Source organism: Triturus cristatus, chromosome 8 (assembly GCF_964204655.1).
Source record: "Triturus cristatus chromosome 8, aTriCri1.1, whole genome shotgun sequence".
NCBI classification, from domain to species: Eukaryota; Metazoa; Chordata; class Amphibia; order Caudata; family Salamandridae; genus Triturus; species Triturus cristatus.
Genome location: NC_140591.1, coordinates 285,559,336 through 285,579,286, shown reverse-complemented (window position 1 = coordinate 285,579,286; position 19,951 = coordinate 285,559,336). Strand labels below are relative to the sequence as shown.

Sequence of the window (19,951 nt, the reverse complement as noted above, 5' to 3'; positions counted from 1 at the left end):
AGCTTATTATGCAGTCAGACGTAAGAGATGTGTACACTTCTGTAACAATTTTAGTAAACAACCTGTGCAGACCCCAGTACAAGGCATCATCTGCTCTTGTTACATATACAAATGGCAGCATTAGCCTACTTTTGAGAGTGTACATAGCCTCAGTAGCTGCTACCTGTAAAACCGAACACCAATTAATTTTTAAAGCAACCACAGTTGAAGTTTTTATTAAACGCCTTAAGAGTAATCAGTCTTAGAACACTGCTCATCTTAGTTTTCATGGGTCCGTAACATTGGTCTAATGAGACATAGGGGACCTCCATTTGAGCCATTACGTTCTTGCCCAGTGCAGTTCTTTTCTTTGAAAGTGGCCACCTTCATTGTATTCATATCCCTCTTCTGGGTAAACAAAATAAACACCCCAGTGCTAGAAGAGCCCCTTATTTAAGTATAAAGATCAGACCATCCTTAGACTATACCCTCTTTCTCTGCCCAAGATCATCTTGCCCTTCCAAGTCAACCACACTATTGACTTGCCAAGTTTTTTCCTCTCAACCACAATCTTTTTTGGGGTTGGCCCCAGAGCGTGGCGTGCAACCACCACGCCATGCATAGCGTACTAAGAAGACCCCACGCCTGAAGCCTTCCTTTTTAGGTTGAGCCTAGGGTCAGCGCACATGCACTGCTCTGCGAGACCTGCCGTAACTCCTCTATGGGCATTGATCACACCCCTGGCTTCCATTGGTTCCTTTGTGTGCTTTTAGAAAGTCCCTTCCTTTTTAGTGACTAATTTGATCGTTTGTCCCACCTTTCCGTGGGTGGTCCCCTTCACTGGCGACTGGCCCTTTTATGTGTAGAATTGCTCCTCCCTTTTATTTCATTAGGTCGTTGGACTTCTTTTTTCTTTGTTTCTTTGTTTTTAATTGTAAACAGCTCTTCATGCACGTTCATGCGTTTCCCTTTAACAGAGCGGCACCCCAATTCATCTTGCTTGCATCACACAGCGAGCGCGGTGTTACAAGATACAGCAGTGATAATTACTCCAGTATTGGAACTTTCATAGATTCACATGCTTGAATCATTCCCCGTCGTCGAGATGGGAGCCCCCGGTATTATTAAAAGTAATGTCCTATTAGACATAGAACATAAGGCCCTAGGCCATAAAACATTTGTAACCTATCCCCGTCCTTTTGTAAAAATGGACTAAAACTTAGAACCAACCAATCAATAGACACCACCCTGTAGAACCTTTCTGAAAGAAGCTCCAGTTCCTCAGATTTTCTACCGCTCCTCGTGCTAGGGAGTCTCCACTGAGCTCTGCTCAGTCTTCTCTTTCTCTATTTTGGAGTGTTTTTCCAGTCAGATATACTACCAATCCTCTATCTGTTTTGAGGTGATTTGAACCGATTCCCGTCATGTCAGATGCACCTAAAAAAGGTCTTTTCAGAGCCTGTGGTACATGCAGGAGGAAAAGATTACACATTGATGATCCACACAAGAACTGCCTTTACTGCCTTTATCCTGAACACAAGCCTAAGGATTGCAAGGTGTGTCGGACTTTCTCTACAAAAACTTTCAAAGATCGGGAAGGAAGGCTTCTTTTGTGGCCTCAGAGGCTTAAACACAGTGACACGGTGGCCTCTGATGGGGAGAGTGATACTTCTTCGAAGTCCTCCTCCAAAACACCTCAAAAAAGACCTCTAGATGACCCTGCTGGTACATCTTCAAAGCTTCCAAAGAAAGAGTCAAAGTCATCTGAATCCTTTCACAAACAGGATGGGTCTGTTAGCAAAACTTCGCACCAGGAAAAGAAGTGTGTCTGCTAAAAAGCCAGCTTCAGAACCTGAATGAGCAGCGCGTCGACGACACCTCCGTCAACGAGAAAATCCTCTCCTGATGTGGTTTTGGTCACATAGACGGTGTCTACAGTCACTACCGTCACTGTTTCTTCACCGTCTGTCTTCGTCGACAACGTCATCGTCGACAGGTCAGGCTCCAATACCGTTGATGAAGAAGATTGTTTATTCAAAATAATTTTTGTCGTCGAAAGGCCATTTCTCGTCGTCAACGGGGGCCATGACTTCACCATCGTTGTTGATGGTACGACCCTTGTCGACGGCAGAAGTGTCATCGGTGGTATCGTCGACGGTAACCACTTTGTCAGTGTAGACAAAAATCCTTGTCTCTGACGATTCATCGTCTGCGAAGGCAATTGGAAGGGGGCTCCGTCAACGAATCGAGATTTGGCTGTGAAGCAGCCCTTGTCGACGAGCTAATCGACAGCACGGTCGACGAGGAAAGAAAAACATAGAATTGTGGAAATTCCATTGACGCCAGCTTTTAACTTCACCTCGTCAGGTGCAAAGATGATTGGGATTCTTACATTATACCCCCTCCGGCATCTCCTCCCCAAACAGATTCACCTCTGGTAGATATTGGAGGCTTCCATAACCTTCTGGAGAGAGCGGCCAGGTGTTTTGAATTACCAATGCCCGTGCATCAACAGGATTGTTTCCTGTATGATTTTAAAGAGCCTTACAGGAAATCGGTAAGGTCTATGCCTATGATTCATTATATTTGGAAAGAGGGACTGAGAATCTTGCAAAATCCAGCAACTCTAACACCTGTGTTGCCAAGGCTTGACAAAAAATACAAAGCTCCGGATAACGCTCCCGCTTGCTTAATAGGTCATCCAAAACCAGATTCTGTGATCTCGCAAGCAGCGCAGCTACGATCTAAGAATTCATCAGCCCCTCTGACTGTGCCACCCGATGGAAGGTAAAAGACTCATCAACTTTGGAAAGCGTTTTTCGACTGTCAACCTTAACAGTACGAGCTTCAAATTCTCCGGCTCTACTGAGCCGTAATAATAGACAAATGTTGTCGGATTAGGCACCTTTCTTGGATTGACTTCCACTAGAAGACATGGTGGAAGCTAAGCAAATCCTTCTAGAAGGCGAGAGGTCCGCCTCGGAAATAGACTGCGCTAGGGATGTGGCGTCCACTGGTTTCCGGCAACTGGCTAGGGAGGCCTCCCTGAGGCGTCGAGGTTGGCTGAAAGCCACTTCATTCAGGCCTGAGGTACAAACAATAATACTAGATCTACCTTATAACGGAGAGGAATTATTTGGCAGCCATATTGATGAAGCTTTACAAGCTATTAAAAAAAGACACAGATTAGTCTTTAGGTACCTTACAGTACAGGAAAATGCCTTTTTGTGCCTCCTGAGGAAAAGGTCACCAGTCTTACAGAGGAGGCTACCAACCGTTTCGCTACCCTGCCCATTCTTCCTCCGCCCAACAATACAGGCCTTAATTTACTCACCACCTACCACCTGCAGCGGCTTACAACAAGGCTTCTTTCAGAGGGAAATCAGGACGCCAGGGCAAGGACACTGGTCGCCGCCAATGACTTCTCCCAGCTGTCGGACTCTGCTCCTCCTATTCCATCCTGGTGGGCGGCAAAATATCCCATTATTTTCAGCAGTGGCAGGAAATAACGTCCGACCAATGGGTTCTACATCTGCTCCAATTTGGCCTTTTTTTTAATTTATAAAGATTCCTCCACCAACACCTCCTCTGCCTCGTTTTCAAAAACACCTACATCTCCTAAAGATGGAAGTTACCAACATGTTGCAAAAAAGGATTTCCCCCTCAACCAAAGAGAAGGTTTCTGCTCCCGTTTCTTCTAGATTCGCAATAAGTTAAAGAAGGGGAGACCGATCTTGGATTTAAGGAACCTAAACAAATTCCTCAAAAAACAATCGTTCCACATGATCTCTATTCAAGATGTTACACCTCCTCAACCGAAACGATTACATGTTGTCTCTGGACCTCCAGGATGCATATTTTCATATACCCATACGCCGAAAACACAAGAAATTTCTAAGATTCACGGTGGCTGGCAGGCACTGTCAATTCCTCGTCCTACCTTTCGAACTAAAATAAGCTCTCTGCATTTTCACGAAGTGCCTAGCGCCAGTTGCAGCATATCTGAGGCAACATCGTCAATTTTCCTTACCTCGACGACTGGCTTATCAAGGCTCCCACTTACAAAGCAGCAAGGGCATCTACCAAGGCCTGCCTGCAACTTTTCAGGAGATTAGGCCTCACTTTAAATGTAGAAAAAATCGTTTCTGCAACCATCCCGTTGATTTGTCTTTCTAGGTGCTATTCTGGACACAATCAAAAACAAGGTGTATCTCACATTGGAGAGGCAACAAAGACTAATCTCCTTGGCAACACTGGTCCAAAAAAGGTTTCTTTCCGTACACCTTTACAAATCTCTCCTAGGGATGATGTCTTCCTGCATTCCCCTCATACCTCATTGTTGTCTCCATATGCATCCTCTTCAGGAAGCTTTAAACGAACAATGGGTGCAGAAAGAGGTCACATTCGACAATCTGATCCGAATCCCCCCTTCCATGATTGTGGCTCTAGACTGGTGGATGCAACCTCACCAGTTATTGCAGGGTTCGCCGTTCACGTCTAAGGCTGCTCCACTTGTGATCACAACAGATGCATCTCTAGAAGGCTGGGGGGGGCTTTCCTTCAAGACTTGCAAGGCAGCGGAAAATGGCCACCCTCTCACTGAGATCTTCATATCAATCGTCTCGAGTTGAGAGCAGTTTTTCTGGTGCTCCAAGCATTCCTGCCAAGTATACAAAATGCTTTGGCGATTGTCAGAACAGACAATACTACGACAATGCACTACCTGAACAAACAAGGAGGAACAAGATCTCTCCTGCTGTCTCAGGAAACCCATCTTATCTGGCACTGGGCGATTCAACACAAAGTGCATTTGACAATCATAAGTTCCAGGAAAGCAGAACGTCATAGCAGATACGTTGAGGAGACTAAAGACAACCTGCCACAAGTGGAAACTGGATCAACGTACTCTCAACAGCATTTTCTTCCAATGGGGCAAGCTGAACTTAGACCTGTTCGCAGCACCGGTACTTCGCAAGTTGGCGTCACCATCAGGGTTCATGGGAAAGGCCTATTCAATAGCCTGGTCCGGCATATTTGCCTACGCTTCCCCCCCCCCCCCCCCCCTTCCTCTCCTTCCACGTGTACTAAAAAAGTTAGACGAAACCCTGCAAGATCATACTAATAGCACCAGCCTGGCCTCGCCAACATTGGTATACAGAACTTCACCTACTCTCAGTCAAGCTTCCGGTCCATCTCAAACCATTTCCATCCCTTTTGACGATGAACCAGGGACAAGTATGTCATCCGAACCCCAGCTCTCTGAAATTATCAGCTTGGCTCCTGAGTTCCAGTAATTTCGACATTTAAATATCCCGCAGGAGTGTAGGCATGTGCTGGCTAGTGCAAGAGCAGACAGCACTAACAGGACTTATTTGCTCAAATGGAAAAGATTCTGCATCTGGTGTGCATTATCTAAAGTGTATCCTCTCCATTCACCTCCAGAGGAAGTTTTACCTTATCTCCAACACTTTGCTCGCTCCGACTTAGCTCACGCATCAATTAAGGTTCATTAAGCTCCATCTCCAGTTTTCGCAGATCAGCTAATGTTCCATCTCTATAGTCCAGCAGGCTGGTTAAACAGTTTCTCCAAGGCCTGTTCAGAATGTTTCCTCCAGTAAGGACACCTCCTCCTGTATGGCAGCTGAATACAGGGCTGGGTCAATTAATGAAACAGCCTTTCGAACCTATTCACAGAGCGGATATAAAGTTCCTATCCTGGAAGGTCGCTCTCCTCCTAGCTCTTACTTCAGCGAGACGAGTTAGTGAACTCCAGGTGTTCACTACCCAAGAACCTTTCTAACAATTAAAACATGGCAAAATTATTTTACGAAAAAACCCTAAGTTCATTCCCAAGGTTCCTTCGGATTTTCACCTTAATGAGCCAGTCATTTTGAAATCATTCTTTCCAACTCCACAAACTTCAGCAGAGTGTGCTCTAAACTCTCTGGATGTCAAACTGTGACTAAAGTTTTACCTGAACATGGCAAAATCATTTTGCAAGTCAAAACAAAGCATTTCAAGATGGATATCGAGGTCCATTGTTTTCTGTCATCAGCAAGCAGTCCAACCTCTGATGTCAAACGTTAGTGCTCACTCTACCAGAGCAATGTCCACATCTACAGCGCCGTTTGGAGGTGTGTCCCTTTCAGAGATCTGCAGAGCAGCAACTTGGAGGACGCTGCACACATTCACCAAGCACTACTGCTTGGGCTCTGAGGTTAAGCGAGATGCGTCGGTTCTCAGACATCATTTTCAATAAGGTGAGCCTTCTTTCTTTTTCCTTCCCTCCATCCATATATATATATATATATATATCTGCGATTCCACAGCGTCTCAGCCTTTTCACAGCCACACAGGGACACGGACCACAGATTTGTGCCAATAATCATCTTTATTCAGATGCCGCCATAACGCGTTTCAACTCCTTCGAGTCTTGTTCACATGGTAACGTTTCTTAGCGGCAGAAGCATTTTTAAAGTAATAACGTGCTCTGTGATTGGTTCACACAAATCAATGGACATAGTAGAGGTATTCTGCGTGGTTTTGTCACGTTTGTCCTATAATCATATACATTTCTTAACAATAACAATTTGCGTTTTTAGATGTTTTTATGATTTACAATTTTTCAATGCTCATCATTGTAATGTATTTTGTCATGGTATGCTATAAAATAATACATGCTTAAATGTGGTTTCTGTGTATTTTATAATCATACTAGAAATGTATTTTGTCAGAATTTATTCGTCGTATAAATTACCCACAATTTGACTAAAGATAACCTGTATCCAAAATTGTGCAAACAGTGCTATAAAGTGCTACATTGATATGAAGTAAAATGTGTAAGTGCGTTTAAAAAATTGACAATATATGTGTGTTTCTCATTGCCACACCGATATTGCTGTTGGAAGGCATTGCCTTTTAAGAATATTAAATTCATGAACTGTTTTTTCTCTGATCTTGTCCAGAGTAGTATCAGGTATCGACAGACTAGAAAAATGTATGGGTATATATGTATAATGAATCATATAAGGGGTATTGTAGTAGTACTTGACCATACATCCCAAATATGTGGTGCAAAATCATGCTCACATAAATACAAATATATAAATACATAAATATATAAATAAGCACATAAATACACCAATATTTAAAATTTCCAAATATGTCATGTTTTTAAATTTCTCATAAAATTCCATAAAATTCCATAAAACTTTACCACTATTGTTCGGTTTCCAAGATTACATGCTAGACAGATAGGAGGTTATTCATATGCAAGTATATAGATCTTCCGTGATATTGAGACCACCTGGGGTCTTTGTGTCGAGGTTTAAAATGTACTGTGTTTCTAGTTTTCTCAGTTTAACCTCTCTGTTTCCACCCCGTCTACTTTGTGGGATACAGTCTATTAGGAAGAATCTTAAATCCTGACTTTTTGAGTTATGGTATTCACGGAAATGTCTGGCTACCGGGTATGTGTTGTCATGATTGTTGATAGCTCTAATATGTTGTAGGATCCGTTTGTGTGCTTGTAGCTTAGTGCTACCGATGTATTGTAACCCACAGGGACATATTAGAACATAAATAACATATTCAGTCTTGCAAGTAAGTAGCTTTTTTTTTTTTTTTTTTTTTTTTTATTGAAACCGTTTATTGCAATCTCAAGTATATACAAGTATGGGCCTACAACCTTCCGGCCGGCCGCTAAAGTGACAGAAGCAAATGACATACATACAATAAGGCACCTGACTTTGCAGAGACGATAAAGAGGAGGTATCAACAACGTAGGCCACATGACTCTGAGCCCACAATACGGTTTCGTTTTATACAACACAACAACATAAAACCACACCCGCAAGGCAACCCGCGATCGGAAATGACGACACGTGCTCCTCCAGTGGGGGACCCCAACCATCCAAAGAAATCCAGAGAGGGGAAGGGAAACAGATCCGGGACTGGGAGAACAATGTGCCCGGGGCTCAGGGAGGGGGTCAACTAGGGGGATGGAGCTGGTGAAGTGGGAGGCAACGACGGCGGCTCGCAAATACCCCCGCGGTAGGCGTTCCAGGGGCCCCATATCTTCACCCATGCCCCAGGCTTACCCCGCGCCACATACACCACCTTTTCTCGGAACATGCACCAATCCATGTGTTCTTTCCAGGCTGACACCGCCGGGGGCCTCTGGGATCCCCACAGTTGAGCAATGTCACGTTTAGCTATCATATATCCCAGAGTCACCCATCGCGTCTGCGGAACCGAGTAATCGGTCGGTTCCCACACATTCAGCAAGCATCTCCTCGCTTCAGGCAACAGCGCGACATGCGTAACCGCTCGCAGGACCTCATGCACACCACGCCAGAATCGCTCCACCCTCGGACATTCCCACAGAATGTGCAAAAAAGTCGCCAAAGCACCACACCCACGCTTACACAATCCATCCTCGGCATAGCCCATACGCAGAAGCCTTGGCCCCGTCATATACACCCGGTGGAGTATCTTAAGCTGGACGAAGCGAAGGCGAGCCGGGATGGCCACCTCCTTCGGAGAGGCCACCGCGGAAATCCAGTCCTCGTCGTCCAACTCCAGCCCATCGGCAACCCAAGCCTCGCGGAGGCCAGTCAGTAAGCCCGAGCGGTCATTTATCAATTTCTTGTAAATGAGGGAGATCGTACTGTCCGGAACGTGGCCATCTAGCACTCTATCCTCCAGGGGGGAGGACTCCGGGATGGAGGCCACGTCTGGGAAGACGGAACCCAGTGCGTGACGGACCTGCAGGTAGCGAAATTATTCACTGCCCTGCAGCTGAAACTCCGCCTGCAGCGTCTCGAATGTTTTGAATCCTCCCCTCGTCCAGAGATCTCCCACTGTACTGATGCCTATCATGTCCCACCTCTCGAAGCCCTTCGAGGTCCACAAAGAGCCCAGCCTCTCCGACGCATACAACGGTGACGCTCGGGTCAAACGGTCCTTCCATCCCATAGCTGCATTAGCCGCGTGCCATACTCGCACCATGACACGCGTGGGTCCCGTCAAGCGGGAATCGGGCACGCTAGTGTAGAGCGCTCGATTGTAGTCGCCACCGGGCAGGAGCATTTTGTCCATTTCAAATGCCGGGTTTAGGGCGGGCCCATAGAAACCGTGATTAATTGCAGCTAACTGGGAGGCCCAGTAATACCGCTTAATATCCGGGAGGGCAATCCCTCCGTCGTACCACGGGAGCGTCAATTTTGCCAGAGCTATACGCGGCCTCCCGTCCCAAAACAGACGGCGCTGCAAGCTTTCCACCTCACGGAAGTAGCGCGCCGGGACCAAGTCCATAGTGTTCTGAAGAGCGTACAGAAAGCGCGGCAATGACATCATCTTGAACAATGCCGCCCGGCCGAGCGGCGAGAGCGGCAAGCGCCGCCAGCGCGCGACGTCCTCCTTCAAGCGCTGGAGGGGGGGAAGCAAATTTCGCTCGTAGCGGGCCACCGGGTCCAGCGTAATATAGACCCCCAGGTATCGAAATCCCTGCGAGGCAATCTGGATCGGACAACCCCGAGGGAGGACAGGAGCCTCCCCGGAAAGCACATAGACACAGGATTTAGCCCAGTTGATGACAAGGCCCGAATTACGGCCGAAAGAGCGCAAAACATCGACCAGGACAATCAGTGACTTGCGCGGGGAGGCTAAGTACAGAAGGATATCGTCAGCGTAGAGGGACACGCGGTCCTCATACTCGGGGGTCCAACGGAGACCACGGATAGAAGGGTGCCACCGCAGCCACTCCGCCAGGGGTTCCAAGGCCAGTGCAAAAAGGAGCGGCGACAGGGGACAACCCTGTCGCGTGCCCCGTCCCAGCCCGAATGGGGCCGAGACTCGACCATTTACCACCACCTGTGCCAATGGGTCCGAGTACAACAATTTGACCCAACTGATGAATCCCGGGCCAAATCCAAATTTCGCCAGCATCGCCCAGATGTAGGGCCATTCGAGCGTGTCGAACGCCATGGTGGCGTCTAAGGACGCCAAGATGGCCGGCTCCCGCACGAACGGAACACGCGCGAGCACCCCGTGCAAGCGCCGCAGATTAAGGGCCGTGTTGCGATGGGGAATAAAGCCGGACTGGTCTTGGTGGACCAAATCGCCCACCACGCCGACCAGCCGGTTGGCGAGCACCTTGGCGAGGATTTTAGGCTCCGCGTTCAAGAGCGAGATAGGCCGGTAGGATGTGACCCGGTCTCGCGGTCTCCCCTCCTTGTGGATAACCACGATGGTAGCCAGACGCTGGTCCGGCGGGAGGGAGCCCCGCGAGTGGGCCGCCAGGAACATTGCGCGGAGATGGGGTGCAAGTACATCCGGTCGCAGTTTGTACAACTCGATAGGAATACCGTTCGGGCCCATGGCCTTGCCAGAAGCGACCGAGCGGACGGCGAGGGCAATTTCGTCCGAGGTGGGGGCGGCATCCATCAACTCCCTGTCTTCCATTGAGAGGGAGGGCAGCGCGATGTCACGCAGCAGGGCATGTGAATCCTCTTCCGGGCAGGGAGAAACCGGGGAATATACCTCGCGGAAATAATCTGCGAAGCAAGAGACAATGCCTTCCGGCTCAGTAACACGTACACCATCCATTCTCTCAATCAGCGGGACCACACGACTAGCTCTCTCCTTCTTATCCAACCACGCAATCAACTTGCCAGCCTTATCACCCACATCATACAATCGCCCCTGTTGCTCTCTGCTGAGGCCCCTGGCCGCCTCCGTGACGAGGGACCTATATGCCGCCTGCTTCAGGTGTAGAACGTGCAGCGCAGCGTCAGTCACCCCACTCCCCAGATCACCCTCCAGTTCAGTAATTTCGGCCTCCACCCGGGTCACCTCCTCCTGTGCGCGCCTCCGGGCATGGGAAATAAAGTAGAGGGCCTCCCCTCTAAGCACTGTCTTGAAAGCCTCCCACAGGGAGATGGCCGACGAGACAGACCCCACATTCTCCTTAAAACACCGTTGCAAGGATTTAATCAAGTCCGCACGAATAGTGGGGTCGCGCAGGTACCAGGCATTGATTGGAGCTACCCTGCCCTCCCCCCTCGGGAAGACATCAAAGTGCAACAGGAGTGGGGAATGATCTGAAATACCCCGCGCCAAATGGCGCACCTCCCCCACTCTCCCGGCATAGGCCGCAGGGACAAGGACATGATCAAGCCGCGAAAGGCTACCATGGGCCCCCGAATGGAAGGTGTATTGCAGCTGAGTGGGATGCTTTAGACGCCAACAGTCCACCAATCCCAGTGTGTCCAAAAGGCCAGACAGCCACGCTTGTGCCCGGGGGAGGTCCCTAGGGGGATAGAGATGCATAGTCCCAGAGGCCACCGCATTGAAGTCCCCCCCAACCACCAGAAGCCCCCCCGGAAGGTCAAGCAGGAGGCGTCCCAGGTCCGCAAAGGTGGTGGACTGTAACCCCGGTGGGACGTACACTGAGACAAAGACGACTACTTTGCCCTCCATTCTCCCCACCAAGACAGTGTAGCGTCCCCTCTCATCATGGCGCACCTCGTCTATTTCTAGCGGGAGCGAGGTCTTGACCATAATGCCCACCCCTCGTGAGCCAGATGTGAAGCCCGAGTGGGCCACCAAACGATAGCCACGCCGATTCATGGCACAAAAGGTGTTACCAATGAGGTGCGTCTCCTGCAAAAAGACCACATCAGGCGAAATCCGTTTCAGATATTGCAGGACCACACCCCGCTTAATCCTATCACCCAGTCCGTTAACGTTCCAGGACAACAAAGTCAGGTCCCTACCCCCCATCACATACAGAAGCCATCATTTGTCCCCCGGAGAGCATATCAAAAACATCAATACAATGAAGGGTTTGCCTTGCGGTAGAAACGAACCACACCCCACCCCAACCCACCCATCCCAACAGAACTCCCCCCACCCTGCACCCCTGCATGAGCCCGAACAGCCCCCCCAAAGTGCAGTGTGCCTGTCGCCCCATAGAAAGAAAACTAACTAGTCCCCCAGAGGAGGAGGGAGATCCCCCAAGAGACCCCACACGACCTCCACAGGAGGGGAACTTACCCTAACAGTTAATGGTGACAATAACACAGTCCCGAGCAAGGCCTACCATTAGTCCCTCAGTCCTGATCCTGCGGGCCCTCCCCACCAACCGCTCCCCCCCCCACCCCCCCCGGCCCCGATCTCCGGGCAAAGTGTCCAGCCAGTCCCCGGCCGCTTCGGGACGATCAAAAAAGTGCGTGCGGCCATCCACCTCCACCCTCAGCTTAGCCGGAAAAAGCATCGCATATTTGAGATTCGGGTCCCGTAGGCGACGTTTGACACCGAGAAAGCTCAGTCTCTGCTTTTGGACCGCCGGAGTAAAGTCAGGATAGAAATTTATATCCATATTATCAAGTCTGACCGGCCCTTGTAGCCTGGAAGTCTGCAGGATAGCGTCCCTGTCCCGAAAATTGAAAATCCGGGCGATGAGAGGCCTCGGAGGGGCTCCGGCCTTAGGCCTACCCCCGGGGACCCTGTGGGCACGTTCCACTGCAAAGAATTTACTCAGCCCCCGAGGCTGGAGATGGGTGAGGACCAAGTCCTCCACAAACAGATCCGCTGCCTCTGCCTCGCGTCCTTCCGGCACCCCGATAATGCGGACGTTGTTTCTCCGGGCCCGACCCTCGGAATCCTCCAGTCGACGATGCATCAGGGCGCTCGCCTGGCCAAGCCTGCGCACCTCCTGTTGGAGGGCCGCCACGTCAGATGTGAGGCCCGAGGTAGAGTGGGCCAAAGAATCGACCCGGTCCTTTGTTTTTGACAGATCGGCTCTCACGAGGCCCACGAGGACCGAGTCGATCTTCTGCGCCAGAGTGTCGAAGCGCTGGTCCACCGAGGCCTTCATCTCGGCGATGGCGCCCATGACGTCTCGGAGGGTCAGGTCCGTGGGCAGAGCAGGAGCATCAGTCGGGCCCGTAGGGGACCTACGCAGCGCCTCTGGAGACCCCTTCTGGAGGGTGTAGCGATCCATGTTGTTGGATTGATGGGCCGCGCCACGACGGGTAGACTTCACTTTAGCCCGGTCGCCATCTTGTTTTGTGGCCATGGTCGCGGTCCCCAAATCGAGCCAATCTCCTCAAAAAGGGGGTAGACAATCCCGTTCAAGGGCTCTGGGGGGGGGGGCGACCACCGCTCCGCAGGACGGACCGCAGCCGGCGGGCCGGCAGGGCACCCCAACGAGGCCACACCGCCGCACACCGCTTCGCGACCCTACCTCGCCTGGCAGCAAGGAGGGCGCAAAAGCGAAAGTGAAAGTGCGGGGTGCGCGAGTCGCCCGGCCTTGCCCGCCGCTGTTATTCACTTTGTCGCCGGATCGCCCCACAACTCCAGTACGGGGGGCCGGTGTGGAGAAGGCCGCAAACCTTAATCGGTGCTCCCGCCGGTGTCCGAAGTCCGAATTGAAAACGGAAAACGGGCGTCACCTCAGTTCGGGTTCACAAACACAGTCCCCTCATCTAGGACAGGATTCGGTCAGGGTTTATGCAGGAGGTCGCGGAGGTCCTCGGGAGCCTCGCACCTACGCGGCCATCTTGGGTGCGCGCTAGGCTCCTCCCTCGTAAGTAGCTTTTTTATTTTGATTTCCTCCTTACAAAATGGTGTTGAGTATGTAGTTCTGTTTATGCCCAACTGGCATGCCTTGCATGTTTTACATCTATAAAAACCATAATGTGTTTTGAGCCAACTACAAGATTCAATTACTTCGGGGGTTGTAGATACAAGTTTATCCCTCATGGATAATCCTCTCCTGTACGTAATAGATGCTTTGTTGGGCAAACATTCTCCTAGGACTGGATCGCTTAGGATAAGTGGCCAATTACTCATTATGATTTTACGTAGCTCTTTATGTTGGTTGTTGTAGTCTATAATGAAGCGAAATTCACTTTTGGCACTGTCCTCCGTAGCATTTGCTGCTGAAGACTTTGATTTAGGTTTTATTAAGTCTAAGCGATCCCTGTTCATGGATTTGGCTATTGCTCCATCTATGGTTTTATGAGAATATCCCCTGGCAAGGAATCTATTTTTGGCTAGTTTTTGTTCCTGTTTAAGGACTATCTCGTCACTGTTTATACGTCTTAATCTGAGCATTTCCCCGTAGGGGATGCTGTTGATTAAGTGTCGAGGATGGGCACTAGAATTATGCAGAGTTGAATTACCTGCTGTCTTTTTACGATAAAGTTTGGTTTCAATTTTGTTTTTGTCAATGTATATGGTAGTGTCAAGAAAGTTAACAGATGAGTTGCTAATGGTACCAGTAAATTCGAGATTTAAATTGTTATTGTTGATAGAGGTTAGGAAATTTTCTGCCTCCCGTTGTTCTCCCTTCCATATTATAAAAAGATCATCAATAAATCTTAACCAGATAATAATGTTGTTCTTCATGGTTTCTCTGAATTCATTGGCTAGAACCAGCTCCTCCCACCAACCCATGTGGAGACACGCGTAGCTGGGGGAGAAGCTGGCTCCCATAGCTACTCCCTTTAACTGTTGATAATGCATGTTATTGAACATAAAGACATTGTTATTTAAACAAAATTCAACCATGTCAGTTAACATTTTGCTGTGGTGTGTTAATTTTGACGTCCCCCCGCTTAAATAATGTCGAAGTGCTTGTAGTCCATCACAGTGTTTAATGCTCGTATAGAGCGATGTTACATCTAATGCCATCATTAGATAGTCCTCCTGCCATTGGATATCTTTGAGTTTGTGAAGGAAATCACTTGTATCTCTTACCTATGATTTCAAACCTTGTACATGACTTTGCAAGTAATAGTCCACATATTGCGAGGTATGTTCCAGTAAACTCCCACGTGCCGATATGATTGGTCTGCCAGGTGGTTGGGTTCTATTCTTATGGATCTTGGGAATAAAGTACATGGATGCTGTTGTTGGGCTATCATTTTTTAGGAAATTATATTCTTCCTTGGTTATAAGGTCTTTAATTCTCCAATTTAGTAATTTGACATTGTACTGCTGGTATATTGTTTTTAGATCTGCTCCATTTATTTTTGTATAACATTTACCATCGTTTAGTTGTGATAATGCTTCAATAAGGTACCCCGTTTTCTTCCAGATAACAATATTGCCCCCCTTGTCCGAATTTCGTATGACTATGGAGGGATCATTACTCAATTTTGACATTAGTTTATTGTAATCCGCTGATCTTTTGTTGTATCTAATTTTTTCATTTCGTACCCTATGATGTAGCTTCTTGATGGCACCAGTTAAGTGTTCATTGAAAACATCAATGGAGTCTCTTTGACTGATTGGTACGAATGTGGATTTTGGCTTGAAGGGTGATGGAATTTCTGCTCCTTCCATTCTGATGTTAATGTTCGGCTCTATCATTGGTTCGTTGTCGAGTTGTATATTGCCTTCGCACCATAGATCATTGAGAGTATCCAGTAGTACATTTTCTTGATTAGCCACAGTTGCCCCTGTTACTGTTGTCATTATTGGATTTCCAGGATTCACTTTTTTTGTTTTTGTTTTGTCTTTTTCTTGTAATAAAAAGTGTTTTTTTAGTTTTAATTTTCTTATACTCCTGTATATATCCATCCTGGTTCTTGAATAGTTAAAGTTGCTTTCCGGACAGAAAGATAGGCCTAGGCTTAGAATTTGTTCTTCCGCTTTGGTTAGATCAATGTCGGATAGATTGATGATTGTTTGCTTGGTTTCATTGCTTGAACTCACTTTCTCATCCATCTTCCCCTGCCTCTCCTTCTGGGATTTGATGGCCCGAATTCTCACCTTGCGCCTCTGCCTTCGTTTGTAATTTCTTGACTTTCTGTCGTTTGGACTCGTGGGCGCAGGGTTTGCCGTCTGTCCATACATAAAAAATTGATCTCATCACCTGGCTCTGGTACCGGTTCCGATAATCCCACTGTTTTGTCTCTTAGTTCGGAGTCCGAACCACTGTCCATTGCGGAGCTTAGATCTGAGTTGTATGTTGGGGTAACCAATTTGTCTCTTGTTGATGTATCTTTCCTTTGATTTTCCTTTTGGTTTGCTCTGGTACGTCTCAAAGAATCGTATTTCCTAGAGAAGGTGAAGATCTGTCCCAATTCATAGTCTTTCTTGTCTCTTATGAATTTATAGGCTTTCCTTTCCTTTATTTTGTCCTCCTCCTTCTTCAAGCGTGTCAGCATTTCCTTGCGTAATTTATCAATTTGTAATTGGTTTGCCTCAGTTTTCTCGTAATTTGAAATCTCCTCATTTAGTTTGTCAATCTGTTCCAATAATACGGCGCGGTCTTTTTCGGCATACTTGATTAGAATTAGGACTAAATTTCTCGATGATTCAAGATTGCATTGTGCCCATTCCTGCATCATTTTTGGGTTTGGGTTCTCGTAACTTGGAGCAATAAAGATTCTGAGGCCGCGTGGTATACGACCCACATCGATGTAACCTTGTAAAGATTTTGATTCCCACCATTTGCTTTGCTCCTGGCGCATACATTTTTCTAGTTGTCTGTACTTTTCATTGAGAGTGTTTCCACTTCTGTTACTTTCTGCATTTAGTTTGTGGCATTGCTTCCGTAGCTGCTGTATCGGTGAACATATTTAAAGCTGCCGCTTCTCTATCCTTGAGCGTGTCACCGGACATCATGATTTTTATATTTTAGATCACGCGTTTTGGGATTGTACCTTTTACTTTGTTTTGGTTAGTCTGATCCCATTCGCGTTCGTGGCAAGTCAAAACAAAGCATTTCAAGATGGATATCGAGGTCCATTGTTTTCTGTCATCAGCAAGCAGTCCAACCTCTGATGTCAAACGTTAGTGCTCACTCTACCAGAGCAATGTCCACATCTACAGCGCCGTTTGGAGGTGTGTCCCTTTCAGAGATCTGCAGAGCAGCAACTTGGAGGACGCTGCACACATTCACCAAGCACTACTGCTTGGGCTCTGAGGTTAAGCGAGATGCGTCGGTTCTCAGACATCATTTTCAATAAGGTGAGCCTTCTTTCTTTTTCCTTCCCTCCATCTATATATATATATATATATATATATATATATCACTGAAAAAACCATAGGTTTCACACATGTTATAGTTAGCGGAAATTTTACTGATAAAAAACCAATGAAATTCCCCCGTTATAGTTACTGCAGGCAACTATAACTCACGCGACCGCAATCCTCTGCTGATGCTAATACTGTATTTAGACACTTATTTGCCCATGTCTTCTTCCATACATTTTTAGCTATACATATATTACAAATATTTTTTTTTCATAAAGACACATATGTCATCAGCAGAAGATTGCGGTCGCGTGAGTTATAGTTGCCTGCAGTAACTATAACGGGGGAATTTCATTGGTTTTTTATCAGTAAAATTTCCGCTAACTATAACATGTGTGAAACCTATGGTTTTTTCAGTGAATTTGCAAGGTTTTTTAAATGCTAATTCCTAACTATAACGTGTGTGAAACCTATGGTTTTTTCAGTGAATTTGTACGGTTTTTTAAATGCTAAGTTACTTTACGCCATTCGTGGCGTGCGCGCCCACTTAACGCAGTTCGTTCTGTGCGCGCACGGTGCGCTTCGCGCACCGCGCGCCCACTTTACGCAGTTAGTGCCATGCACGCACGGTGGGCACGCGGTGCGCTACGCGCACCGTGTGCCCACGTTACGCTTCTAGTAATTCTGTTCAGCCGTTCGGGCTGTAGCCCTGTCTAAAGGTCCTATGGAAAAATGAATGGGAAAAACAATAGAACGTTTTTACACAAAATTACAAACACGCTTTGTGGCTCAAGATTTACCTTCTGCCCAAATTTTAGTGTAATTCCATACATCAGTTTTTGTAGTAGCACTGTTTGAAAATGTCTATCGAAAATGCATGGGATTTTAAGTTTTGTGATTCCCCCCTTTTTCCTTGGCCCGCTTGACAGATCACCCCAAAACTATTCATGCACAAACTAGGTAAACAGTAGCACTCGTTTTGGGAAAGTTTTCTGGAGTTTCATCAAACCAAACTAAAAGTATTAGCAAAACAAGAGGCATTTCCTATAGAAACACAATCCTAACTAGAACTACCCAGTGGCGTCAGCTAAAAATACAATTTTAAACTTTAAAAAAGCACTGAAATTCGCCAGTTATAGTTTAATGATATAGCTAAAACCCGCACCCCCTCCATGCACTGCATAGGACTTTGAATATTACATAATTCATTACATATTCTAGTACATCACTGACATCAGCTAAGAGTGACAGTTTGCTAAATGCTTCTGACACTGAATGGCATTTAGTGAGTTAAATCTAGAGCAAATCTTTTTTACAGCTTCTGTGCTGCTAATAAGTTTAAGCGTTAACTAGTGTGTGTGTGTGTGTGTGTGTGTGTGTGTGTGTGTGTGTGTGTGTGTGTTATGAAGAGTTTACCACAGGACAATGGTTGTGCTTAGTAGGGGCTTTAGCACCTGAAGGTTGTGTGTAGTAGGAGCGTGGTGGCCGAATGGGGCTTGAGTGGCTAAAGGGAGTGAGCTCTCAGTGAAGATCCATACACCAAGCAAAGGTTGTGAGTAGTAGGAACCTGGCCCTCTAATGGGGCTTTGATATCTGAAGTGAGTGTGCAGTCCATAAACACGTCTACACAGGGTGAAGGCTGTGTGTGTAGTAGTGCCTTGGGCACCTAATGAGGCTTGGGTGTTTGAAGGTAGTGGATTTGTGTCTCTAGAGACTATGAGTGGCCTACACTCATTAGGTCTCGTCTGAGCCATCGCATGCGCTGCTCTGGCAAGACATTTAGTAATTTGCCTTTTAAAAGTCCGACCACACACTTTTGCTGGCCTCAAGCTTGCGGTTATGCGTGCGAGCACGCGCACAGTTGCTATCTGGCTTTCCTTACGGCACCCTTACAGCGTGCCTCTCCGCCCCTCCCCCACCACAGAGCGCGTCCCCACCATCACTTTCGCTTTCACGGCCACGTTACTGTTTGTTTTGAGTATCTTCAGCATGAGCCCACGTAGTGACGAGCTGGACTGCGGAGAACATCTCATAACGTACAACAGTTTGTGCCTCAGCAGTTTTGTACATCAAAGGAGTCGCGCTCTCATCGGGACCCCTGGAAGTGTTATGAAATCCACACTCCTTTTTTTACAACTTTTCCACCGACACTAAAGATCAAAGTTCATCGTCAGTTGTCCAAAGTACAAACCGTCTCTAAAACTTAGCCTGTGGCTGCGCTGGCAGCATTTAATATTTTGTGTTGTCAATAATAATTTTCGAATGCTGACAGAGTGGCACTGTTGAAACCTTTAAACCCTTCTCTTTATTTCCTAATTTCAGGGTCGCGCGGTGATCCTTACATCACAGGAAACAGATAAGCACAGACATTACCAGCTGCAGTCACCGCCATTCCAACTTCCCGCGCTATTCACATGTTCGAGGCATGTGGGCTGCTGAATTCATATCTGTGCATAGATCGCCGCCTAGTGTTGGGTCCGGATGATTGCACATTGTTGTCCTGGAAGAGTCTTCAAAGTATCACGAGATAGGTGGCTCCTCCCCTGGACTACAGTGCGCATGGGCATCCCCTCCATCCTTAGATTTTTCCGCCATTGGGTTCGGATGTCCTAATCTTAGCTCTTAGAGTATTTAGGCCTATTACTCGTCGGTTTCTTTTTCGTTCGGCGCCGAGTATCTTCATCGAAGTTAGCCATTTGCCCTTCGACGTCAGAGCCGAGCAAGATAGACGATGGAACCAAAGACATTGAATAACCCCTTCATGCGTTGCCCTCTTTGCAACGCTAAATATGCTCGCTTCGACGTGCACCCGGTGTGCAACAAGTGCTTCTCTCCAAACCACGACGAAGCCACCTGTATGGCGTGCTCCAGGTTTCGATCGAAGAAAACACTTCGCATTCGTCGAGCAGCTCGGCTTGAGGCGCAGAAAGCAGCGCCAACCCCGGACAACATCTTCGGGACCGAAGATGAGGAGGTCGTG

At 47.5% G+C, this 19,951-nt stretch overlaps 1 protein-coding gene across 1 annotated transcript in view; it reads left to right on the top strand.

Annotated features, from left to right (window-relative positions):
• The window catches only part of RDX (radixin), a 573,297-nt gene that overhangs the window by 369,860 nt on the left and 183,486 nt on the right, over positions 1–19,951 (top strand). The window lies entirely within an intron of this gene.